A 27,061-nucleotide genomic window follows, 5' to 3' on the forward strand; every position below is an offset into this window, starting at 1 on the left:
TGTCCACATCATTAATGAAGATGTTGAACAATATGGGTCCAAGGACAGAGCCTTGGGGGACCCCACTGGTCACAGGAACCATGATGATTGACTTCCGTCAATTACCACCCTCTGGTCTGACCACGGACAAAGTTCTCCAACCAGCAGATCATGGTAGACCCAAGGCCACAATTGGCCAGTTTTACGAAGAGGTGATCATGGGAAGTCAAGTTATATGACATCAATCTCTTCTCCCTTGTCCAGGTGACAGGTCACCTGGTCATAGAAGGTAATGAGATTGGTCAAGCAAGACCTACCTGTAACAAACCCATGCTGGCTATCCATCAGGATGTTGACATTTGCTGGTCCATTAAGGATGGCCTCTTTAATAAACTTTTCTAAGACCTTCCCCAGGATACAAGTCAGGCTGGTGGGCCTATAGTTAGCCAGATCCACTTTCTTGAAGATAGGCACTACATTGGCCTTCTTCCAGTCTTCAGGCAGGCCAAACTTCAGGCACTACACTAGGTAACAGATACAGGCAGGACTAGACAGGCTATCAAGTTGGATGGATCAGAATCTGATGAAGTTCAATGTCAAGAAATGTAAAGTGCTCCACCTTGGGATAAGCAACCCCTAACACACCTACAGGCTTGGCAGCACCAAACTCGCTAGCACCATGAATGAAAGGGACCTGGGTGTAATAACAGACCACAGTATGAATATGAGCTGGCAGTGCAATGCTGTAGCCAGTAGGGCAAATAATACTCTGGCATGCATCAATTGATGCATCTCCAGCAAAACAGAGAATGTGATGCTTCCACTCTACTCAGCACCGATGAGACCACAGCTGGAGTACTGCATCCAGTTCTTGGCACCACACTTTTACAAGGACATGAACAAGCTTGAGAGAATCCAAAGAAGAACCATGGATATGATAAGAGTCTTACATGGCAAGCCATACATGGACAGGCTAAGGGATCTGGTTCTCTTCAGCCTGAGGAAAAGCAGGTTGAGAGAGGACTTCATAGCAGCTTACCACTACAGTAGGGGAGTACACCAAGAGCTCAGTGAGCAACTGTTTAACATGGCGCCTGAAAGGAAAACCAGGAGTAATGGCCACAAGCTCCTGGAAGACCGATTCAGGTTCAACATTAAGAAAAACTTCTTCACAGTCATGGCATCCAGAGTGGAATAAAGTCTCTTCAGAGGTGGTGCAATCACCTACCCTGGAAATCTTCAGGAGGAGACTGGACGGCCACCTTGCTGGGGTCACCTGACCCCCCCGCCCCCAGTTATCTTTCCTGCTTGGTGCAGGGGGCTGGACCTGATGATCGTCTGAGGTCCCTTACACTCTTACAATCTATGCATCTATTACCCCAAGCTACGTGACCACAGGAACTATCTTGGACAGCCCTGAAACCAATCACTAAGCCTTGATGGGAGATCCTTAACTGCCAAGCACCCATTGAAGCAAAAGGGACCTTCCCAACCCTGAACCTGAGCCCATTACTGGGATCTATGCAACCCACAACCCTAGGTCAGTGGCCCTGGCATCCATCATATGAACTATGCGACTATCCTGCCATACCTATTTGTGTCCTAAACATACAACTGGGTGTCCCACCACTCCCAACCAGAAAGACCACTCCAAACCTTACTCATTCTTTAACCCTAATTGTTGCCTTAGTTCAGGCTGCTCAAGAAGCCTGATCCTGAGGAGACTGACCACATGTTCTAGCTTGGAGAGACTCCAAGCCCAATCACTAAGCCTAAGAATGAGATTTCCTAGCTACCAAGCATCCATTGGAATAAGAGGAAATTTCCCAGTCCCAAGTTTGAGCCAGGCTAACCTGAAGTGAGGTGACCCAAGGTCCGTTCATGTAACTATAAGCTTGGACTACATTACATACCTTAAACAGAGCTCCAGGAGTCCTATCACCTCCAACCAGAAAGACAGCTTCAGACCCTGTCTGCTCTCTAACCCTAACCGTAGCTTGGGCTGGTCCAGAAGTTCCCACCCCAAGCAGGGTGATCACAGACTGTTGAGCCTCCAAACCTGATTACTAAGCCAGACTAGGAGATCCCCAGCTTCCAAACACCCACTGATACAAAATGAACCTTCCTGCCCCTGCACGTGATCCCACTGCTGGGAGCCAGTTTGCCCAAGGTGACACTGGGCTCTTTTTGCACGAAAACTCCATTGCACTTCTGGAGTCTTGACTGGCATTTGGCAGAAGACAGTACATTTTTTTACCGAGAACTACCTTATGTCTTTGCAATCCCTGAGTGTTATATTTCTATCTCCTCTCTTGACTGGCAACATCTCATTCTGCTGTCTTGGACTTAGTGTTTAACAAGCATCCATAGTGCTCATCAACATGTCTCTGCATTTTGTTAATCTTGAGTGTCCACGACTGATCTCTCATCCAACATAACCTAATTTAGCTTTCTGGCAAATATTTATGTAAATCAGCTCTTCGGTAGTCCAGATCAATTCATCTAGCCTATGAGGTAAAAACTGCCCTTGCATACTGGGACTGGGCTCTGGGGACCCCCATTCATCTGCCCTATGAGGGCCACACTGCCCTTACACACTGGGACTGGGCTCTGGGGACACCATGCCTCCTCTGCTCAAGGAATCTTGTGCCACCTCTACCCACTTAGGACCATGTTCCAGGATCCTGTGCAGCCTCTGCCTAGCCAGGACTAGGCTCCAGGGCTCTGAACCACCTCTGCCTGGCTGGGACTGGACAGCAGGGTCCCAACTTCCCTCACCTGTCTGAGACAGGGCCCTGGGTCCCATGTGGTCTCTATTCAACCAGAACCAGTTTCTGGGGTTCTGTGTTGCCACCACCCAGCTGGAACTGGGCTCCAAGGTCTTGAGCTGCCTCTGCTTGGCCAAAACTAAACTCTGAGATCCTGTACTACCCCATCTAAGCTGGAATTGGGTTCTGACGGCCCCATGCCAACTCTGCCTGAACCCCTCATATTAGGACTGAGCCTAACACCACCTTGTGTGCCCAATCTAGTGTGCCATGGCCTGCAGGGGAGTCCCACAGGCCAGCTGACTAAAGTTTGTGGACTGGATCTAGCTCATGGGCTGGAGTTTGAGCACCCCTTATCTAGATATTCAGCACAGGTAGACATGTGTTCTATTTCAACTAGACCAGATGCTGAATAGTTTCCCTGGTTTCATCAGACAAGTCTTGGTGTTGCTAAGTTAGAAAGCCAACAGTTTCCTCATAGATGTCATGCACACTATCAGTTAAGTTTGGCCATTCTTCCTGAGTGTCCCTGTATATGTGATATATCAGGTTGTACAACAAACTGGAAGCTTAGAGGTCCAACTACAATTCTTTATTAAACTACTAAGTCATCTTTAGTCCATGAGAATCAACAATGGAAAAGGATCCAAAAGCAGCATATTGAATCAAATAACTTGTCTTTACTAAAAATTGTATCTTCTGTGTACATGTGTTTGGATGTGTTCTCCAGTATCTGAGTTGCCATGCAACTTTTCCCACTACCAGAAGCTGTCCATTGGAACATGACCCTCCCCCATAAAGTCTGAATTGTTAATCTTTGTTACCTTGTATATTTGAGAGCATGTAGACACAATATTTATACTTAATTCCTTAATATAATTTAATACAATGGTTGATCCCTATGATGTGGTATGCTCCAAAATTCTGACCCGTTTCTGAACAAATTAAAGAGTCAGAATATTAAGTCAGAATATAATACACAAAAATTAGGATTATGAAGCCTAATTTTAAGAAACCTGAATATTTCAGAGCTCTGCACCAGTAACAATGTTAATTTAATTTTTTTTACCATCAAACTGGTTGTTTTTCCACAAAAATTCACTTATCTAAAAATTGAAACAAAAAAATCAATTTTGACAAAATTAAACTAAAAAGGAAGCAGAATTTTGAAAATGCTGAAATGTCCCATATTAACACTTTCAAAATGAAATGGTATGATTTTACATTTTGACGCAAATAAAACCTAGAAAGTCTAAAAGGAGAACAAAGATTTTTGATAAACCCAAAGCAGGTTCTTTCGAAGATCATTTCCTAAGAAATTTTAAAATTTGTTTTTTTTAATTTTCTTTCCATTTTGAAATATGAAAAACATTGAAATTATGGAATTTGTCCTGAAATAGAAGCTCTGGTCCTCACTAAACTCCACTCAAGGAAGCATTAGATTGGATTCCCAAGTGTCTCAACCTGATGTCATGCGTATTGTTCTAGGAAAAATATTCTATTACTAGCATCAGTATAGTAAATTTTAAATGCTGTTAGTTTTCTGTAATATCTTATAAACTAAGCAATGTTGAGTTTCAGACATTGCCTATTCCAATATTTCTTCCTTTTCAATTCTAAATTGTTTGAAATTCACTGAAGAGAATGATTGTAAGATGTTACAGTAAAGCAGCATTTCAAATTATAAAAATAAGAGTACTCATAGAATTTACCAAGAAGGTGTTTTAAAAATTGCATAGCATACCATCTGATGGCAGATGACACAACACTTAATATAAACTTGCAAGAAGTTGCTTCTTTCTCCAGAGCATTTTAATAATAAAGTTTATAGAAAAAAAGAAGAAGAATCAGCGCAGAACCATTACCTTTTGCAAACTGCTTGGATTTGTGTCTTGCCTAAATCTCCCAATAGAATACATAATTTTATTCTTAATGCAAAAGTGTCTGGCACTCCAAAGCAAGACTTTGTCAAATTATATATAAAACCCTTGAGGGAAATCCTGGCAGTCACACCAACAAAGATAAGCTCTGTTTTATCAACCATATGTCAGGCTGTAGTACAACCTTCCATTGGGCTATGGAATTCATTCAGTGAACTACATTTTACATCCAGAGGAACCCAAAGGGATCAAAAGGATTATGCTATTGTAAGGGATTTTCTTTTTTATTCTAGATTAGAGATGTGCCAGACTGCTTCAGAAATGTGGAGTACCTCCAAACTTCAGGCATTTGGAAAGCAACTAGTAACTTGATAATTGCCTACTGCTACTGAGCCACTTGAACTTGCATTAATGGCCCAGGTTTTGAAAGTGTAGAAGCCACGTAAGACTGAATGAGAGGGATATTTCTGACTGAAGTCAGTGTATTCTCTTAATTTCATTTTTTCATAGGATGCCTTTGTAACTTTTTTCTCTTTACTTCAGAGTGATTTCAGTACACATCTTTGACTATAAGAAGTTAATATCTAGTTGAAGTTTTGGCCAGCTGAAAAATGCAGCACTGAATTTCTGCTTGCTTGGGACATAATACTACAATATCTCCAAAGTATGAAATAGATTTTCCTTTCTTCCCAGCATCAAGGGAGAAGGAACGTATATAGTTTGCTGGTGTGTGCTATAAAGGGGCCCTACCCTGTTCCTGAGAAGAAGAAAGCCAGAGGGGCAAGGTGCCATTCAGAAGACCCTACTGGTTGCATCCACATGAGCGTGGATATTTGGTTCCCTAAGGATGACTAGCAGCAGGACACCTTGTGCCACCACTAGTTGTCCCCTGGGAATGCCTGTGCTATGCGCCCTTTGGCATGCAGCAGGTTACCTTGGGTTGGGTAGGGGAGACTGGGGTCAGCACTGGGATGACTACAGCAGCCTTACCTGGGTCCTGAAGGCCTCCTGGGGCTGCAGCAGCAGCAGTTCTGCCACTCTAAGCCTGGTTGGCAGTCAGAGTGTAGCACCAGCCAACCAGGCTCTGATTTTGAGAGCAGCGTGTGCTGCCCCTGCATGTGTCACTCCACTTTTTTTTACTGGGTTTTCTTGACCTCTGGATATCCAGGGATCCAAAAAAACCTCCTGTACTGCTTCCTTGCAGCACAGAGAACATCTGAATGTGCAATATGTGGTGCCACAGACTTCTCTGTGGCACCTCATACTACATGGCGATACTCATCTAGATGCAGCCACTGTGAACATAGACCAGGCTTCAGAGGGTGGAAGGGCTGGCTGTCAGACCACAGAACAAATTCTGTTATTGGGGATGGCACTGGGCAGCTGAACTAGAAGAGCTGTAGTTTCTAGCATATAAATAGCAGGCTACAGGTGCTGGGCCATAGACAATTAATTGAGGAAGGCAGGATGGTATCAGAGTGTAGCAACAGGACTTCTAATTAGGCTAATGGGTAACTACTGCACCCTGTTAAGGGCACTTCTGGTTGGGTGATTAGAAAGGGGAGGAGCAGAGGCACATATAAGCCAGGCCCTGGGGTTGGAGCCTGAGTTTGGTCTCTACCTGGGCTGGAATAGGGCTTTGTGTTTCCTGGTGAGACGGAGTGCTGCAGAACTTGGAGAAGAGCTTATGGTCCTGAAGGAAAGGAAGCCCAGAAGACACTGGATGAAAGGAAACTACAAGAAACTGCTTAGCAGATAAGGGATCATATTCTGAGATCATAAGGGATCATATTCTGTTTGTTGTTGACTGTTTATACCTGTGAGGCATGGAGGCCATGATTAGTGTCAAGGAGGCATTGAGTGCTTCCTAGTGGGCTGCCCAAAGCCCAGCAACTCATGAAAAGGGCCAGAGAGAAGCCAGTGAACTGCATGGGGCTGTACCCTGGCTTCAGGTTTGTGGGGCTATAGCTGGGTCCTGTGAGAGAAACAAGGAGCCCATAAGCAGAAAGGAGGCACCCTGATTGCTTGATATTATGCTTGGTTTAGGATACTGCTTTCAACTTGAGGCAGGTGAGGTGGGAGAGCATGTCAGAGAGGCAAGCAGACTGAAACAGAGAGCCAGAAGATAACAGACTGCTTGAGACCTCCAGGTGCCTGTACAGCATCTGTGTGGGTGTGTACGAATAAGGAGTTTATGGAAAAAATATGTTACAGAGATAAGATTTGCAATATGTCTAAATGTAAGTAGGGCATCTGACTGTTCATGATCAGTCTGAAATGTACATTCAATACTAGTTAGTACTGTCAGAGTCGAGATGGAAAGAACCTTAAATTCATGCTGCTTTAAGCTTCTTTTTTTTTTTTCCTGCTTTTGTAATACAGTCATTTCTTCTGGTGTATCTGAGAAATCAGTTCATCCAAGACCAAGCTTATTCCTTTAAGGACTTGTATGGGATGGCATTCATTTTTTTTGTTTTGTTTTTTTTGTAAAGGGTCCATTTTCATAGCTCTTTCCACAATGTAAAAGCCTGTGCAAAGTTATGTTTTGTATCTATGATGCACACAAATCTTTAGACTGAGTAGCCATCTCTTTTGAGGTAGTGGGGGAGGAAGAAGGGGGAGGCAGGGGAATAACATGCAAGACCAAAAGCTAGAGGACTTTTCCTAACCATTTTAGGAATTTATAATAATACTGTATTTTCTTGCATACAGCACCTTCCCCCCCCACCCCTTACATCCTTTTTTTTATTTTTTTTTAGGGCAGCCTGGAATGGGGGAGGGGAAGATCGCCCTTCTGATGCATGTGTATACCAGTGGCTTGAGAGCACAGCCTGCCTCCAAACCTGCTACCATCCCCATACACTAAATGGGAACAGACCTGGTATTCTGTCCCCAAGGCTACATTTTGGGTCAGACCCAGAGGACCAAGTCTGGGACCATATGCTGGGTTGGACCCTGCAGGCTGGTTCCAGTACTGTTCACTGAGTCTGGGATCACAGACTGGGTCCATGGTCACAAGCTAGGTTAGACCTAATGAGTCAGGTCTGGGGCTGAAGAACAACCCTATGAACCAGCTTAGTCTGGCACACTAAACCACATCCACTGGCCAGAGGGAAGTGGGTCTGGAATTTGGCTGCTGTCTGTCAGCTTTGAAAGGCTATTTTATATTAATTAGTCACGAAACTGACTTGTTTTGAAAAGGTCTGTTCATAGTAAAAGGGAGAGTGAAAATTATACATGCAGTCCTCATCATTCTTGAATTTGTCAAGTCAATTTATTGATGCTGATGATTGCTGTAGAAAATTAGGCACCTGTTAAGCAGAGCACTTAAATATAAACAGTATCAAAATTGCTGTGATTTAAGCACCTGCTTAAATATTTTTCTGTACAGAGGGGCTTAAATATGTTCCTTCATATATTAATAAATACTTAAAGTCAGCAGCAAAACTTGGGATCAACTAGTCTGACACCATGAATAAATCAAGCCAAGAAACCACACCAAGTAATCTTCCATAAGCAGTTTCACCATGTTTTCAGAAAAACAGACTGGGAACAAAAAATCAAAATGTTACTTGGCATCAATAACTATGGAATTCAGACAGGTCTTGGCCTTACGGCTCACTAATTTACCTGCTCCCTCTGCAAACTCTGTTCCACAGGTAATAATGCCCCTTTTTCCCTTTTGAATGGTTTAATACTTACATAACTGGATTTATCTCTGGCAAGTTTTTTACATAGTCCAGGGACACATCTACGCAAGATGGTATGGCACCGTAACATCCACTGGCAAAAACTATGATTCTGCTATGTCGCTGTAGCAACAGGCTTGCGCATTATAGCACATTGCTATGGCAACATAGTGGCCAAAAATAACTGTGCAGCTGGCACAGCTCAGTACAGGCTATTGCTGTGCCACCTTCTAGTACTTCCAAAAGGAAGTACTAAATGACAGTGTAGTAACAAAGGGGTCATATGGCTATGTGTAGATGCACCCCATAAATACTTTTGATAACTCCTTCCTTGTTCTACAGGTTTCCAACCAACTTACTATTTTAGTGCTTCTTTTCATTAATATAATATGGTTAAACAAAAGTTATTGTTCAAACTTGCATTTAACCGGGGTTGTATCTGCTTCGTTCTTGGCCTGAGGAAGTTGGTATCCAAAGCTAGATGTGCATCTCTCCAAACTTTTAGTAAGTTAGCCCAGTAAAAGATATTATCAAGAGAAACTTGCTTCTACTTATGCCTTTTATTTTATCAAAGCGCTGGCAAGTTTTTAGCTTAATGTTTTGTGGGTGACAAGGGAATATCGTCCCATTACAATGTCTTTTTAAAACGGAGATGCTCTCTCATGAAACATGTTACTCAAAATTATGGGTTTAAGTTTAAAAAAAAAAAAAAAAAAGGCAAGTAAGTTGCTTTTAAATAGCAGAAATTCAAACAGGAATAACATAAAGAATTCACTCTAGAAATAATTATAGCTTGGGAATTATGATTTGGTTTGCATTCTAAAATATCATGCAGAGATATAAATATTTGATACAATCATGAGTTTTCTTTATAGATAAGTGTACAGACAGAACTTATGATGTACTGGTAAATTTGCCTCTGCCTTGAATGATTTTAACTCGGGACTAAACCCAAGTTTAGACCTTTTTTGCACTAATGCTTACCAATCAACAACCAAATCGTATTCTGCCTGTCCACTATTCTTGCCTGCAGGTGTTAGAACCTGCCTTTAGTCTACTTGCACCTACTTTATATAATGTTGTCTCATATAATCAAAATAGATTTTTGGCTCATTATGAATCCTCTTATAATTCCCTTGCTATACTTTAGAAGCTGGAAAGCCCTCAGGCTGTCAGGCTATCACGATTTAATATTTACTGATTGTTTTTTGTAATGTACATAAATGCCATAAAGAACACATACTGTGTAATTTGATTCAGTTCAGGTTCCCGTTCAGCATGCTAAATGAGTACTCTGCTGTATGCCAGTAGGTTTACAGTTTGACTCAAGATAATAGTGGTATAAAAATCTTTCACTGGATGGTTCACTTTACTTGTCAAAAGTTTGGAAGTCAGAAAAAGGTGAAGTTTTTGGATCAATTCATTGGTGGGTGTAAATGAACAAATTTCTGTTGATTTCAGTGAGACTATGCTAATTTATGCCAACTGACAATCTCTTTCTGCAATATCGGTGTCTGCAGAAATAAAAACAGATTGACTTTTATTAGTAAATGTTTAGGATTGGGAATCCAAAAAAAAGATTTCAAAACTGACAGGAAAATGCAGATTGCCCGAGTAAGGGACTAACAATAGAGGGATGGGGGTGAGGAGGGGAATGCAACTAGGTTACAGGAGATACAATGTTGGCCATCTAAGCCCAGGAATGGGGGGGAAGGGGTGGGAGGGGGTTCGCAACACAGAGAAAACTGATAGATACACACGCAAACCCATTACAATGGTCTGCAGTGGTGGAGGAAGTGGTTCGAAGGAAGTGTCTCGGTCCATATAGAGTCTCATTGTGGGGGTCCACTTCGGGTGGAGCGGGGTCGTCTGTGGTTGAAGAATCCTCTCAAAGTGAAGTGAAGGTCCGTCTGGCATGGAGTGGTGGTGCGGTTCAGGCGGTCCCCTCCAGGTTCAGTCCAGCGGCAGCTTGTCTGGTGGAGTCGGAGTACTGGTGGTGGCTTGTGATGTGTTCCATGTAGATGTCGCGGGACCAATGGATGGTGTCAGACACCATGAGGCAGTGCATCAGCTTGGCATAGTGGCAGGAGACACAGCAGGAATGCAGGACAGTCTTGTTGCTGGGGTCCCAGGCTCCGAGTGGTCCCATGATGAGCGTGTCGACCATCACATCATAGCCGTGGCCCCTCAAGGTTTTGGCCAGTGGGGTATACTTCTTCTGCTTGTGAGCCCAGGCTTTGGTGAAGGTTTGGTGCCAGTTCTCAAAGGGGATGGTGACTTCCATGATCGTGACCTTCTATTGGGTACATATTAGTACCCAACAGTACCCATGCACAACCATTAATAACAACAATTTTTATGCTTATTACCATTCTTCTGCAAAATCCAATCAATAATTAGACAATTATTACTTCCCTTCATGGTAGGCATCACTTTCTTTTTACATATGAGTAAAGTGGAATTGAACATAGAATGAATTGGTAGGAAACAACATTCATGGCATCTGAATAGTGCCATATATAGTAAAGTATAATCTGCACATGGGAAGCTTTTGGTATTCTCTAGCCATACCCAGTTAGGTAGGGATACATACAGATGGAGAAAAATACAATCTGCAAAAATGAGAAAATTTGCAATATGATTGATACCTGCTAATGAAAGCAGTCTGCCCTGCTGAACAAGCCCTTCCCATTGGTCTGGTAATTCTGTGTCAGATGCAATATATATATTTTTTTTTAAAGCAAAGCTAATAAGGCTGGTAGTGGCACTCAGGCTGTTTTGTGAGGTAGGGTAATCTTAAGTTTTTTGTGCTTTAATGTTCATGAAGATTAATGTTCAGAAGTGTGCAAAACAAAAACAACCAAAAAACTTGATTATATATTTCATCCCCACCCCCCAAAGATCCCTATACTAGTCTTTGAAGTCTTGTTTGAGCTATTAATAAACAGTAAAATATTCCATTACAATAGTAGAAAAATAGGTGTACATACTATAGCAGCCAGAATATTTTAACCAGAATCCTTTAATGAGAACAAAGATTGACATACTCATAACAGGGAATAGGTTGGGGGAAGAAGATAAAATATTGAAAGTGAAAGCAAAAGTTGAAAGAGAAATGAAATTTAGTTATATATAATGGAGATCAAAGTGGATGCAAAACAGCAACAAAAAATGAAATGATTGAACAAATGAAATGATTGAAAAAATGCATCATTAAATATAACCTGTGTAGCAAAGTGAGAAACAGGAAGGGTTTTGGAAATCCTTACAAGCACAATTCAAAGGAAATGCCCTTGATCAAGCAATAAGGACTGTAGTAAAGAGAAATTTTTTAACTTCTGCCCCAAACAAGAAAAAGGGATAAAATAGCATATATTGCTAAAGAAAAGGTAAACTCCTAAAACTTGCCATAGAAATGCACATAGGTGTCCTTTAAAGCATTTAATTATATCTAAATATGTCCTCCTTAAAAAGAAAGGATCAGAATGGACTGACAAGACCAGAATTAAATATGATTGGCCATGTCCAGATGAGCGCAGACATTTGGTTCCCTGGAGACAAGTAGCAGTGGTGCACCTTCCTGGGGAATGCCATGCCATGTACACTTTGGCACAAAGCAAGTTACTTCAGGTGGGATGGGGAAGTTGGGGCCAGCACTGTCCTCAGAAAAAACCCACAGGGTGGGGAAGCAGAGCAGCACATGCATGGGCAGCATGCCCTTGCAGCAGTGAGAACACCTGACAGCCAAGAACCCACAGGCAGCCTCCCTATATTATAATTATAAGCAAGACAGAGCAGGAGAGGAAAAGGGTGCCTGTTGGGCAAGATTGGGATGGTCATGGGGGTGTTGCAGCCATCCCTGGGGACCCCATTCAATGACAAAATGTTGCACTGGCCAGGAATCAAGGCTGTGCATAGGGAGGAACCCTGTGTCCCTATTTTGGGAAATGAACCTTTGGGCTAGTTTAGGATCAGCAAAGTGAAGTGTAAGACAGTGAGTCTTGGGCTCAGGAAGAAGAGCTGAGGTTGGAAAAATACTGCTGTTATAGACAGTAGAGGGGAAGACTTTAGGTCCGGGTTAGGAAAGAAGTAGGGCCAAACAAAATCATGGCAGAGGTAGAGCCTCTGGAAGGACTGCAGCAAGAAGCCTTCACATGGCAGTTGTGGGTGGATGAAATAGTTGCTCATCTAGAGTGTGAATTAGAAATAGTGGAGTATCAAAATGAGCAAGCCAAGGTAAAAGTATTCACTTGAGAGCTATGGGTGCAAGCCAGAAAGAAAGAAGGCAGATCTAAAGAAATCAGGCACTTGATTGCTGATACAGAAAAGACTCGAGCTCTGGAATGGCTCATGGCTGATAAGGCCAAGAAGAGTAAACAGAGGGAGAAAAAATTGTGAGATGCAGAAGGAGATGGCTGCATGGAGGATCGAGTTTCCTAAACCTGGTATGGCCCAGATGGTGGAACAAAAGGATCTTCTACAGAAGCTTGAAGTATCAAAATCCATTTTAGGAGCTCTACAGAAGGAACTACAGAGCCCAGAGGACCAGTTAGAGGAGCTGAACAAAGAGCATGAGAGCTGGCAAGAGCGATACTTACAGTCAGAATGCCTGGTGCAAGAGTTGTGAGAGGCTAATGGAGAGCCATACCCAGTCAGAGGAGACTGGGAAATCTATATGGAAATAAATGGAGAAAGTGAGAGGATACATGGTGAATCATGAGGCATTACAGGACCAGAAGCAGTCCGTTGAAAAAGAGGTAAAAGCCGGAACTTAGGAGTGTGCAGCATTATGAGCTCAGTGGTAAAGGGTAAAGATGGAAAAGGGCCAACTTGGGGAAGAGATACAGTCCCTGACAGCCCTTCTAGAAGAGGGCACAGCTAGGGAGATAGAGTACCAGACATTACAGACCGCTCAACCATTGGAAGACAGACTGGTGGCAATAGGCATACAGATGGAAGAACATACATCTGGGGCTGAAGTGGAATGCAAGGAGCACTTTTAGGAGCTCGAGGGCTTGAAAGAGTTCTTAAGAGAGACTGAAAAACTAATAGAGACTGCACGGCTCATATTCCTAAACGTCCAGGGAGACCAAGAACTGTCCAGAAATGCTGGCCCGGGAAGCCCCAGAGATGAGAGGACAGCAGAGCAACAGGAGAAGAATACAATGATGGAGGGACCTTCAGAGACAGATCCTATGACAATATGGGAAGAAATTATCCCCACAGTTGAAGATTACCTGGATTGGAAATGGGGTCAGTGGGTAAGCCAGTAGACAGAGGACATAAACCACCTAAGAGAGAAGCTAGAAAGACTTGCTAGCAGGTATGACACTGGGATATTGACAGTGCCAGAACAGGCACAACAGATGGAAGCAGATAAGGCGGATATGGCAGCAGTGCAGAAGAATGAGCAGTTCAGTGCAAGAACCAGGAACAGTGATCAGAGTTACCAAGGCCACTCTCAGAAGGGGCAACATCCAAAACAAAAAGGCCAGAGACCAAAGATGGCCCAGGCCCTGGCAGACAGTAGACCAGAGGCCCCTAGCGGTCGGTCAAGAACCCACAGTCAGTGGGGTCCAGCAGGACCGTGTCTAAATATAAACTTGAGGGCAGCCTCCCTATATTATAATTACAAGCAAGACATGCCAGGAGAGGGAAAGGGTGCCCATTGGGCAAGATGGGCATGGTCACAGAGCCCTGGGGTGTCAAGGCCATCCCTGGGGACCCCATCCCATGACACAGATATGTTTGTGGTGCCACATACTTCACAGACATGCTCATCTGGACATGCCCATCTTGGGCATAGGTGTTCATAGCATCAGATCAGGATGTGTACTTACTACCAAAGGCTCAATGAAATGATTGGTCTGACATTCTGTAAATCACAAGTTTAATGAGATTGATGACCAGTAGTCACCGGGGCTGAGTATCATGAGTACAATATGAAGTCAAATTCAAGGACTAAGATTATAGGGGTGGAATTTTTACTTTAGATTATTGACAGCAAGTAAAAGGAGAACCAATACAAGCCCCCTCCTTCCACCCCTACCTTTGTGGGGGAGGGGTGTATGGAGTGGGGGGTTTAAGGGATTGAGCAAATCTTTGAAGTTTAGCTTTTTATAGACGTTAATATTTTTCTTCACTAACTTGCAATATCATGTAACATACTGGGAAAGCAAAATGGACAATAGTTGAATAAAAATTAGTTCAGGCATTATTCTATACCCAGGGAAATCAACAAGAGGGCTTTATGGACTTGAGATTTAGCGGCTGGAAGTACAAACAGTAGATTTCAAAAGAACCCGTTCTTTAGTTTGGTACAATAGCTAATTATACTGCCTGAGACTCTCTCCCTTTAAATATCCTCATAAAGTTTTTCAAAAGTGGATAGAGACTGCAGGGGATTCAATAAGTGCTGCTGCTGTTGCCATGCTGGCTGCTATAGCTGTTGCCACTTTTCTGGTCACCACCACTCGCTACCTGCTGGTGCTGCCACCTAAAGTACCAAATCTTCTTATGGTTCTGTCTCAAATGAGTAAGTCTGTTATGTGGAAAATCAGACCCAATGTATTGCTCATAGAAACTTTAAAACTAGGAGCAACATTGGAAGCTTCCAAGTTCTTCTGGCTAAGGTTTACAGGAAGAGTTAAGGATGATGAAAACTGCAGTGTATTACTTGTTGCCCTTGGACAAGCAAAGGTTGGATGTCACTATTTTATAGGTCTTTACTGTACCCATGAAGTCTGGTAAATCTTCTTTTTTTTGAGGAAAGCAGGAATACATCCCAAATGAAGACATGATATGATAAAGTGGCAGTAATATAAAGAGAGTAGAGTGGAAGGGCAAGACTTACAACACTGAACCAGTGTGCAGGATTTGATTATTCATTTGAATTGCAAGGAAGGAAAACTTTGTAGATAATGCAACTTTTGGGGAAGTCTGAGTTTTATAGGACTTACAGGGCATGCATTTTTAAGGACTATAAAGCACAATAGATTTAGGCAGGAAGAAAAATCTGTGTGTAAAAAGAAGAAGTTGAGTAAGGTTTTGGACACAGACACACCCTTAACTTTAGAGAATAAAAGGAACAGACATAATGCAGAGCCCTACGTCAGTTTAACCTGTTTGAACCTGATATATATATATATGTATACCAGGAAAACTAAGGGGTAAAATTATAACAGCAAATGTTACACTGGGGCAAGTGTCATATGACTGCATCTATCCTGAAGCAGCTGTTTGCTATCTCTAAACCTGCTTTCCAACCACCTAGGCTGCCTATACATGTTCTCCAATGCATTGTAATTTGAATGTGTCAGAGCAGACTTGATAAATAGAGTCTGTTTCATGTTCTAATTTGAATGCTGCTACGTCACGGCAGTGTCACATGTATTAAGCCCCCACACATTTAGAAATGGCTTTGGGGCACTTAAACCTTACTAGACAAGGTTTAGTTAAGGTAAAGCATCTTGCAGCCATTTTTTAAATGTGCAGGGGCTTAATACATGTGACACTGCCACATTTTAATTAAAGGAACTGGCTGGAAGCTACTCTAATTAAAACACCTCCTCCCCCATCTCCAAGCATGTGTGGAGTAGGGCTGTGCGAAATTTTGCCAGGTGTTTCATTTCAAAACTATTTCAATGTGTTTTGAGCTCAAAACAGTGAAATCACAATGAAACAAGAGCCTTTGAAACAGTTTTGAAATGAAATGAGGGCACATGAAATGCTTCGAAGCTGGGCTTACTTGCCTGGCTTCAGCATCAGTTCCAACAAGCATCAGCAGCCTGCTGTCATCCTTCACCTAGATCCAGGGCCCCACCCCCCAGGAGGAGTCTGGCACAGCCCCGCAACCCTCCTGGGGATGCGGGCCCCCGGATCTGCATGCCAGATGACAGGAGGCTGCCACTGCCACCTGGGACCAGTGCTGGGTGCAGCCCAAACCCAGCACCAGGAACACAGCCGCTGCTGCTGGTCCCAGGCAGCAGAGGCAGCCTCCTGTCATCCCACACGCAAATCTGGGAGACTGTACTCCCGGGAGGGCTGTTGGGCTGAACTCCACAGGGTTGGCAGAGCTGCTCAGATTGCAACCTGGTGGCGGGAGGTGGAGGAGAGCTAGGGCTGCGCTTCACCAGCCCCACGGTGCTCAGCCCAGTGGCAGGAGGTGGGGGAGAGCCAGTGGGGGAGCTGCTCTTAGCACAGCCACAGTCAGTGGTTCTCCCCCACCTCCTGCCACTGAGCCGCACTCTGACTGGCTCTGCTACACCAATGGAGCTGAGCCTGGCGGTGGGAGGTGGGGGAGAGCCACTGACCAGGGCTGTGCTCGGAGCCATGACTGTGCTCCGAGCAGCACTGCCACTGAATCTCCACCACCTTCTGCCACTCGACTCGGCTCCATGGGGCTGCAGAGCCTCCAGTTGCCAGGCTGTGCTCACAGGGCTGTACTCCAAGCAGCTTCTCCACCCCCATGGAGCTCAGCCCAGTGGTGGGAGGAGGGGAAGAGCTGAGTCAGTCCTGGCCAGTGGCTCTCCCCTGCCTCCCACCACCGGGCTGAGCTTTGAGGGGCTGGCAGGGTGCAGCCCTGGCTGTCCCCTGCCTCCTGCCACCAGGCTGCACTCTGAGTGGCTCTGCCAGCCCCACAGAGCAGAGCCCTACAGCCCTCTTGGGGGTGCGAGTCCCCAGATCTGTATGCACAATGACAGGAGGCTGCTGCTGCTGCTTGGGTGCAGTGGCAGCAGCTGTCTTCCTGGCGATAGGCACAACCTGTGCCCAGTGCTGGTTCCAGGTGGCAGCCTCCTGTCATCCTAAGCACAGATTCAGGGGCCTGCACCCCCAGGAGGAGTCTGGCACAATCCCCACAGCCTCAGATCTGTGCATGGGATGACAGGTGGCTGCTGCTGCTGTCAAGTAACACAAGTTTTGCTCATCAGCAGACTGAGGTGGTTTCACCAGAAACCCCTACACCTATCTCCCTGAATCTTGGCAGACTTCATGCCCTGAGGAGGGGCTATCATCCCTGCACGTTTCATCTGAATCGGGCAGGAAATCACAAAGTAATAGGTATTTTCATGATTCCCCATTACAGCCTATGGGCAAAACGTCGAAACAGTGAAACAGCTTCAATGAAACAGAACAGTGCTTCGAAATGAAATGAAATGATGACACAAACCACCGTCCCTTTGAAATGGTGAAACAGAAGTCAAAACAGAACAGTGTTGTTTCACATAGCTCTCGTGTATAGGCAGCCCCAGTGCCAAACCATTGTAACAGAACATAACTAAGTAGACACCCAGGCTCGGTATAGACTTTCAAGAAGCCTGAGAGAGAATCAATTAGTTATGTGGTTTCCTGTAAGTACCATAGTTTATATCAGTAGTGAACAGAACACTGAAGACCTTTGTGGGGGAACAGATCTTAGGCTGGGTTCTGCCATTTTTAAACCAGTCTCTGTCCTGAACTTCTCTTTTCTTATGGGTATAGGCAGGTGTTGCATGCTGGATTCCCGTATAGACTGGTATCCAATCACTTACACTGGTAAAAGCATAATGTTTGTACCTAGCTCCATTCAGCAGTTCATCTGGCATGTTTCACATCCTGGTACAACTAACATTAGTGTGAAAACAATGATGCAAATTACATGAGTATCAATGTATTATGCATTTAGGATCTAATTATGTTGCTTTATTATGCCACTTATGGGTTGGACAGTATAACTGTCATGCATTGTTACTGTGATATTGTACTGGTAACTGATTCCCTCATGATATTGAAGCATGAAAAAAGTATTATAATAAGCCTGTATTGTTATGCACTATTGCAGGAAGATGCTAGTCAGGGGAAATTAATGAATATATAACTACCTTATTTCCTAAGAAAACGTGTATGAATCAAATCGTGGATTTCTGTGGAATGTGTTTTGAAGACGTAATTATTAAATTTGGAATCAGGTAGGCAGCTTTTTGATCCAAGCTAATGTGCCAGTTATTCAATGCCATAATGGATACTATGCTCTTTCAGTAAGTCACTGTCCCTTGTAGGTCACGCTTAATGACACTTTAATGTATTCAGATTAACACGCTTAAGTGTAATATTAGAGTATGTTCTCTTTTATGTCAAAATGCTTGTTTCTGACATACACCATCCAAATGTGAGACAGCTGCCATACTACAGTGCCAATCGGTATATGAACTTCGGCTTGTGTCCCAGAAGACCAAATCATCCTGATAAAAAGGTAGCAGTAAGCAGTTATTTTTTAAAAATTGTATTAACTTGTTTATACTTAAAATGGTGTCAACCCAGAAAATGGAATCAGAAATAGTTCATAAAAAAAAAATTGTTAGGGATGTAATCTTACACAGCATTGCTCTGCTCTCCAAATAATACATTTAAAAGCACAGCTAAGCTCCTAGCATGCTAAAAGCTCCCCCTGCTGTTGAAGAACCATTTAGAGTCAAGGCTTGCATTTTATTTTCTAAAGAAAAAGCAGATCCTCAATTCTATAAACCTGCTAGTCACCAGAAAAAAACTCCTTTAAATGATGGCACCTACAATTCAAAAACTACAAAGTGATGTCTGTGGTGGTGGTCTTAAAATGTACTGCAAGAATAATGGGATGAGAAAAAAATCACAACGAGTACCAGTGCCTTTTTCCCCCTCCCTTCCCTGGTTCACCTTTTTGTTTTTCTAATTTCTACCTATTTACATTCTCACTGACATCCTGACACACTCTTAGCTTCTCTCATTCCTTGGAGTCTCAGACCAGTAGATGTTTCCTATGCCTGAAGAAGGATCACTGCACGAGAAAGGTTGCTAAGAACTTTTTTTCCAACTACTCAGTTGGTCTAATAAAAGATATTACATTTACTCAAAGAATCTTGCCTGACGATACTGATCCAATGAAGCAAACTGAGGAAGAACAAAGCAACCATTTTATTTTTGTTGCACCGCTATTTTAGAACTCTAGTAATAATATACATATGAATATTTCCTGTTTTTACCAATGTATCTTTCATAATTATGCTGTAGTTTGAGATGCATCAGAGAGAGATTTCTTCTATATGTTAGAACATGATAGATTCGTATTAGCTTCTCTGGGTATTAACTCAGTTAAAGTCAGTGGCATATAAGCATAAATCAGCACCTCTGAAAATCAAAGCAATTATTATTCAAAATTACGCAAATTATTTTATAATAAGGTGTTAGATTTTGTGGCAGGATGAATTCTGTAAAAATAATAATAATGATGCACAAGGAAAAATACAACCCCTAAACAGCTAGTATAATGCATGGTATTCAGTAAATGAAGTGCGATTTTGTTTAAACGGTTTGTAGGACGCTTAAATGAAGGTACCAGGTCTTTAATATAATAATAAATGGTATTGAGGTAAAAGGCCTGAGGCCCAGAATTGTTAGGACACTGAAAGAGTCTAAGCCCTGGGTGGCAGCGGGGTCTGGCCTGGCTGTGACAGTGGCTGCTGTTATTGTGCTAGGATACTAGGGCTGGTGCCCAAGTCATCTGTTCCTTCTTATGCTACTGAAATGTATCCTGCTTGTAAATGGACTGAATTTTGTTTTTTCCTGTCCTGTCAGGCCTCTTCTGTTTGTCTTCAAAGTGCCGGTCTGTGAGCAACGAAGTGCCTGACTCTGCTTTATGCCACTGCCTATGAACTACCACAGCTAGAAATTTGTGCACTGTGAATACAGGCCTTGGAATAGGCAAAGCATCCTTATCAGGTTCAAAGTAACCCAGAACCAGTACATAAATTGGGAATGAGTTAAACAGTTGGTGCTTATGAACTGGAAAAGGTACTAGCAGAGGAAGCAGACAGTTTAGAGAGAGGAATAACTGGATAAATGGTAAAATAATATTTTAAAACATAAGAGAGATGCTGTGGAATTTGGGATAAATAAAGCAATAAGGAAATCTCCTCGGCTTGTAATATAGCATGCCGGCTTGTGATCCATCATGTCCACCTTGGAGTGAGAGTTTCAATGTGTGAAGGAGATGCTTCTGGTAATGTGCACTAGGGTGCCTATATATGAGCCCAGACACTGCTCTGATGTGCTGTTAATCAACTCTGCTGGAGCGTGGTAATTGCTGTGCTCCAGCCAGCCTCTGTGTCTTGTGTATCAGCATCCCTTCACATCAAAATGGTAGCGGGGGTGATTTATCTGCAGCTCATTTGAGCTATACAGTGCCCCCGCTGCCATTCTGAAATGTGGGGAAGCTGACACATGAGATTCTCTGGGTGCTTTAATTGAAGCACTCCCCCACCCCCCAACCGCCCTGCTCCTGGAATATATTTAAAATGCCCTTAGTTTCTATTCCAGATTCTTTCACTAAGTTACTGGGTAGCTTGGGAGCAAATTCAGTTCCCATTTTCTGGCTAAGTTGCATCATTTGTTAAATGTGGATGAGGAAGCGTATATTGCTTTGTTGTAATTTGAAATCAATAGATGAAAACTTCTGTGCAAGTAAGTATAGCATGCAGCTGGTTTGGGATTTTCCTGTGAAAATTTTCTTTTGGTTGAAGAAATAGAAAGAATGCAGCTTTTTCAACTTTGTATCTGGAAAATCCAAACAAAATATTTCATGTCAGGTTGGCCCAAAGCAAAATAGCTTCACTTTGTCAAATTAAATCAGAATTGCAGTTTTGGGTTGGTGCTCATGTGAATTACAGCAATATCTCAAGAGCTCTATAGTTCTGGGGGGCTTCATGCCCATTCTCTTAGTCTAGAGCAGCAGTTCCCAAACTCTGACAGATTGTGCACCCCCAATTTAACATGATACAAAACGTTAAGTATCGCCAGCACATTTTTCAGTTCAACTTTAAATGCCACCCGCCAGTGTGTGTCATATAAAGTAATTATAATAACTTTGTTAATGTATACCACTGATGGGTTGTTTGTGTACCACTGGTTGTATGCCTACCACAGTTTGGGAACTGTTGTTCTAGAGCTATGCCCATACAAGTTTAAAGGGTGCCTGTACATGAGCCAGGAGGCTGCACTGACATGCTGTAATTACAGGGCATCTGAGCAGACCCACACTTTGAAATGGCAGCAGGGGTGCTTTAAATAAAGCTCATTAGAGCTTTAAATAAAGTACCCTTACCACCATTTTGAAGCATGGGGATGCTGATACATGAGATGCTCTAGTTGCTTCATTAGAGTGGTTCTGAGAGCCCCTCTAATTTAACCCCTCTCCCCACCCCCCACACACTGCCACCACCCCTGGAGTACATGTTAAAATGCCCATAGATTGGAAGAGACTGTTCTAGTACCCCAGGGTGCTCTACATGAAGTTGAATTCATAGGATTTAAGGAATATAGCATAAACTGTATTGAGAGCAAAAAAAGCACAAGCAGCTTTGTGCTAGCAGTCCACATGTTTTTGGGTTTTTTGGGTTGTTTTTTTTTTTAAGGCTGTGGGCTGAAATAACCCAGCTTGAGTCAGTGGTGGGCTGCTGCCATCACTTACTGTGTGACTGCTTGTGCTGTCACACGGTAAGTGATGGCAGCAGCAAGGGTTGTTTTAGTTTGGTAAGCATGAAATTGGAGTTGTTATAACTATTGTAAAAGTAGCTTTGATATCAATTGGCTGAAAGTAAAACTGAGTTAATTGATTAAAAGGTATCACTAGTACACACAAATGTAACCTCATCTGCCTGAATATCTGGGCATCTATCTGTATTTATCCATCAGTGTCTACCCATTCCTTCTGCAGACAGACTATGAATCCTTAAAATCCAGTGAAATGTTTCAAAATTACTTGTGATGGCCTTATTTTAAATATTTTTTTTGTATTAAAATATTTTTCTGTTATATAGTATATGCCTTATCCCTGAGGTATTTAGTCTTGTATATTATACTTGTAGCTGTATTCCTTTCTTGTGTGACAGGGTGGTCAGAAAACATGATACTGATCTTTTTTCTTTTTTTTTCTTTTCTTTTTCTCATGGCCATACCTCATGTCAGCTGACAACCCCTGTTTTTTTTATTTTATTACTATATTATTATTCATTTATTTCCTTACTGGACTCTTATGCTTTGCATACTGGAAAGCACTTAACAACTTTTTTTGCTCAAAACATCCAAAATTATTTTGCTATTTAACCTTCCTTCTTATTCTGAATCACTTAAATCAGTGAAACCTTGCTTATTGTGTTAGTGTTTGACAGGAATCTGTATGGGAGGCAAGGAGGATTTACAGGCCTATTACAAAAGGGTAGTATTAGAGGCCTTTATTTTATTTATTTTTTTTTTTAAGTCTCCTTCCTAAAAATCTGTCATCCTCCTCCCCTCCCCCACCACGATTTTATAATACTTCTCAAGTTCTAGAGTTCTTCTACCCATCAAGAAAGCAACCTATATCTACTTCACCAGGATTTATTTTATACAACTTCTGGTGTATACCCTTTGTCAGGGTTTCCCTTTCAAATGTGTATTGCTACAAACTAAAAACTTTGCCTTGCAAGGCACTTAATTCCCATGACTCATCACCTTGGAGAAGGTGGGTGCATCTACATGTGCAATTAATGTACCTGAATTTTAATGCACAGTAGATTCAGACACTTTAAGCTTTGGCTGGGTACATGTCTGCACATGCACAGGCACAGATTTAAACCCAATGGGAACAGTCAAGCCCAGGGCTGCTCTTGCCCTACTCCCCCCCCCCGCCCCCACCCGCAACATCCAGGGGGAGCTGCAGGCTTTAACCACACAAGCCCAGGTAGGCAGAGGAGACTGAAGAGCAGCCTCAGGCTGGCAGGTTATGTTCTTCCAAGAGCCAGTGGCCAGCATGCCATGGATATTCTTTGCCATCTCCCCCAGCAACTATGGTCAGGGTGCTGTCTGCAAGATGTTCGCTGACCACCTCTTCTTCCAGCTGTCATAGTAGGACAACTTGGCAGCTGCCCATACACCCTGGGCCCACTGTACTACCCTCAAAACATTCACACTACGGACAGTTTTTGAGAAACTACAAACTTTATTTTCCTCTACTTCACAACAACAGACCCTTCCTTCCCCAACAGCATACTCCTTCCCTCCCAACAACACACCCCTTTCTAACCCTGTATACCACCAAATAAAGGACCTGCTTCCAATGCAACTATGGACAATGTCTGTTTTGTGAACTCATGGTAGGGGGGAGGGGAAGTGCCTAGAGCATGGATCCTGGGGAGAGGCAACTGTCACGCCAGCCCTAGGTGACACCACAGTGGGTGCAGCCACCTGCAGTGAGCCCTGTGAGCTGGGGCCTGGCCCAGGAGCAAGGATGGGTGCTTTCCAGCCTGCTCCCTCTCCTTCACAGGGTGGGGGCCAGTATGGCCCATGTGCAGAGCTAGCCCAACTGTGGCCAGCTCCTACTCTAGGGCTACGTAATTGGTGGGTGAGCAGTGACCTGTGGCCCAGGCAGGGGGCTAGGCCTCCAAAGGACCAGGCTCAGGAGCTGTGGCCAGGCACACTGGCTAGTGCAGGTGGTGTTGCACCTCATACCAAGCCCACTGGGAGGCTTGGTGCTGCAGGCAGCTGCTAGGGACCAGGCATTGGGCAGCACAAAGGTGGCTGCTAGGGCCAGGATAGTGTTGAAGACCCAATGATCCTTTCCTGTCACCACCACTGCCCAGGTCACCATGTCACCCTGCCACTCCTGGGTTGACCAGCCCCTCCAGGAGGGCAATGTATGCCCAGTCCCTCTTCTATTCCCTCTCCAGGTCCTAGGCTATCCAGGCCCAAAAGTCTGCAAGCCACTAGGGGTGTGCAAAATGGGCTGTATTTGATTTGGCTTCGGATTTGGCCTGAATCAGGGGACAGTATTTCAATTTGTTGATTCAGATCACTGTCCCGATTCAATTTGGCCAAATCCAGATCTGAAGATTCGATGCTGATTCAGAGAATCAGTGATTCGGCCATAGACACTGCTTTAAATGTTTTTTCTACATACATCAAGATACCAGACATGGCTCAAGAACAGTGCAATGGTGGGATGGATAGAGCATCCCACAGGAGTGCATGGTGGGGGAGGGGCCATGTGTGCTCAACAGCAGACCTGGAAGTGGCCTGGAAGTATTTCTGGTCCACTGCCAAGTGTTCAGAGATGCCCCCAGCTCAGTGATCAGCTGTGGGGGGACTCTGGGTGCCCCCCCCAACCCTAGACCGAGGAGGCATCAGTTGTTGAGCCAGGGAATTCTTCAGGTAAAAGACATGACTGGCAGGCCTGAACCTCCTCTTCCCCTAATAACCAAATAGCCTCAGTTTGGCCAGGATGCAGAGCTGGTGACACCTTGCCCAATAGAGGGTGACACTTTACATTGATGCTTCTGATGTTTACAATCTTCTAGAATTTGGTCCTAATCTTGTAATATCTTGATAAAGTAACAAATGTACTTTAGTTCTTATGATTCCCTTTTCTGCATATTGCATTTGCTTTCAACCTGTTACCTTAGTAACAGTTGTCACCTTAGTACATCAGTTCTATATATGCAGAATATTTTTTTTCTTCTTCCTAGTTGTACTAAAAATATTCTGTATTTTTTGTACTATTTCAAACATTCCTAAATGAAGTAGGACAGGAATTGGCACTTGACAGTCTTGCAGGAAAAAAAAAGAACTGTACTGACTTTGCTAATATATATTATATATACTATTACTCTTTATGCTTGCATGAAAAATAGAAAACAGGATTCTGAAAAATAATATAGCCCATATCTTTGTATATCTTAAGTACAGCCTTAATGAAGATTTTATGGACATGTGCTTCCCCAGGCTTTCCTGTATACAAATTTGGCACTATAAGGAATGGCATGTGAATGTGTTACTTCTGAAATCTTATATAATAATTCTGACTTTCTGGGCCCTGGTACACATTCAAATTCAAGCTGGATAGAAACCAACTGTGGAGTTGTTACATATTTTCAAGCACTAACTTTATAGCTGGTTGAGTCTTTTCTAGCTATTTTGGATGGTCATTTTTATCTTGTGATATTTACTTTGCACATGTGCCTCTTCTAAATTTATTGCATGATTAACAAGTTAACTGTGTGATAATTACTTTGCACTTGTAGTTAGTCTCACTTTGCACATGTGGCTGGTCTAAATTTATTGTGTGATTTAACCACTGAATTACATATTTATAATGTGTAGCAGGGACCTGCCTATTGTTTTCAGCCCTTACTTGTACTGCTGAGTGTTAGATCCTGACTCCATGCGGCTCTCAACAACTAGGGAGACGACAATCCGATCGCCCATGGAGCCTGTTACTCACTAGCCAGAGCAAGCAGGGAGAAAATGCTACTTGCACACATTGCTCACAACAGCTTTATTTAGAATGAAGACAGCTTTGGACTAGCTCCCCCCAAAAAAGCAAACATGGGAGCCACCACAAACAATAGTTGTTTCCACATTTATACGCTATGATTAATGCTTCCTAAAATGCACTACATCCCTCCCCCTGTTCCCCCCACTTCTCCCATATCAAGCTCCACCTCTGCTTACTGCTCATTTCATTAGCATGGAATTGCCTATACATTTCATTCATTTACATGCCTCTCTATTAAAAGCGCATGCTCAAGACTTTGACCTCCGCTTCCTTTGGCCACTTGCTGGTTCTTTCTGGTTTCTTGCTGACTCCTTCTTCATCTCCAAGGTTTTGTTTCTGCTTTATCTCCTGACAGTAGCTGGTGGGCTGCATCTTGTTCTTTTTACACAAGGAATCATGTATCTTACACACTATCCTTTTACTAGGAAACTGTTTGCTTAAGCATTTGCAAAGTTAGTTACTTCTTAATATATCATCCTGCCTTGTGACTAGCAGCTTTTGCTGAGACACAGTAAAAAGCCTTTATTCAGCTGCAAATTCAGTGCTTCCCAAGATCCTAACAGTGTCACTTCCTAACACTGAGCACTTTAGCTTTCTTGATATTCAGATTTTTGCTAATAAGAGGACTTTTACAAAAATCTTCTTATAAATGCAGTGCAATGGTGAAAAGTAATACTGTTTTCAAAGCCTACATTAAAGGCTTTCATTGGTGCAGATACATTGGTGTAGTAATATTGGTGACTAAAGGTCTCATATACTCACAACAGCTGAGGCAAAAGCAGCTGCAGGGAAGCAGGAGAGGGGTAAGAATTCCCCTCTCCTTCCTGGACCTTTCCCAGGCTGGGAGACCCTGGGCTGAAGTGGGAGAAGCCTTGCAAGGCAGGGGCTCCCTGGTGCCCCCATACTGGGCTGCATGGGCAGGCACTCAGCCCAAAGGACTTCTCCCTCCCTCCTGTGGCAGCAGCTAAAGCAATCAGCAGCTGAGAAGGGGAAGTGGGGAGAATTTCCATCAACTCCCCAGGGCTGCCTGGGTTGGGGAACCCAGGCTGGGAGAAGCCCCTTGAGGTGGAGGCTCCCCCAAGGGTGGGCCAGCACTTGGGATCCTCAACCAGGGAGATCCTCAACCAGGAGGTTGGGAAGCTAATTAGGGATGGACCCACTTCGCTGAGCTCATATGGCCAGCAGGCTGGGATACATGCTTTAGCACCCCCACCTACTGGCCTAAGTCAGTATAGGCCTTCCTCTGCCTTTCCCAACCAAAAACTGAACATCAGGTGGTTATTGTTTCAATCTATACAGCTTGGAGGAAGCTGTGTAGATTGAATCGATTCTGCTTCAGGGTTCTTGACTGTACTTAGCATTAAAGATTTCACTTTTATAGATTCATAGATGCTAGGGTCGGAAGGGACCTCAACAGATCATCGA

This window comes from Crocodylus porosus, unplaced genomic scaffold (genome assembly GCF_001723895.1).
Source record: "Crocodylus porosus isolate Cpor-Errol unplaced genomic scaffold, CroPor_comp1, whole genome shotgun sequence".
In the NCBI taxonomy this organism is placed as follows: Eukaryota; Metazoa; Chordata; order Crocodylia; family Crocodylidae; genus Crocodylus; species Crocodylus porosus.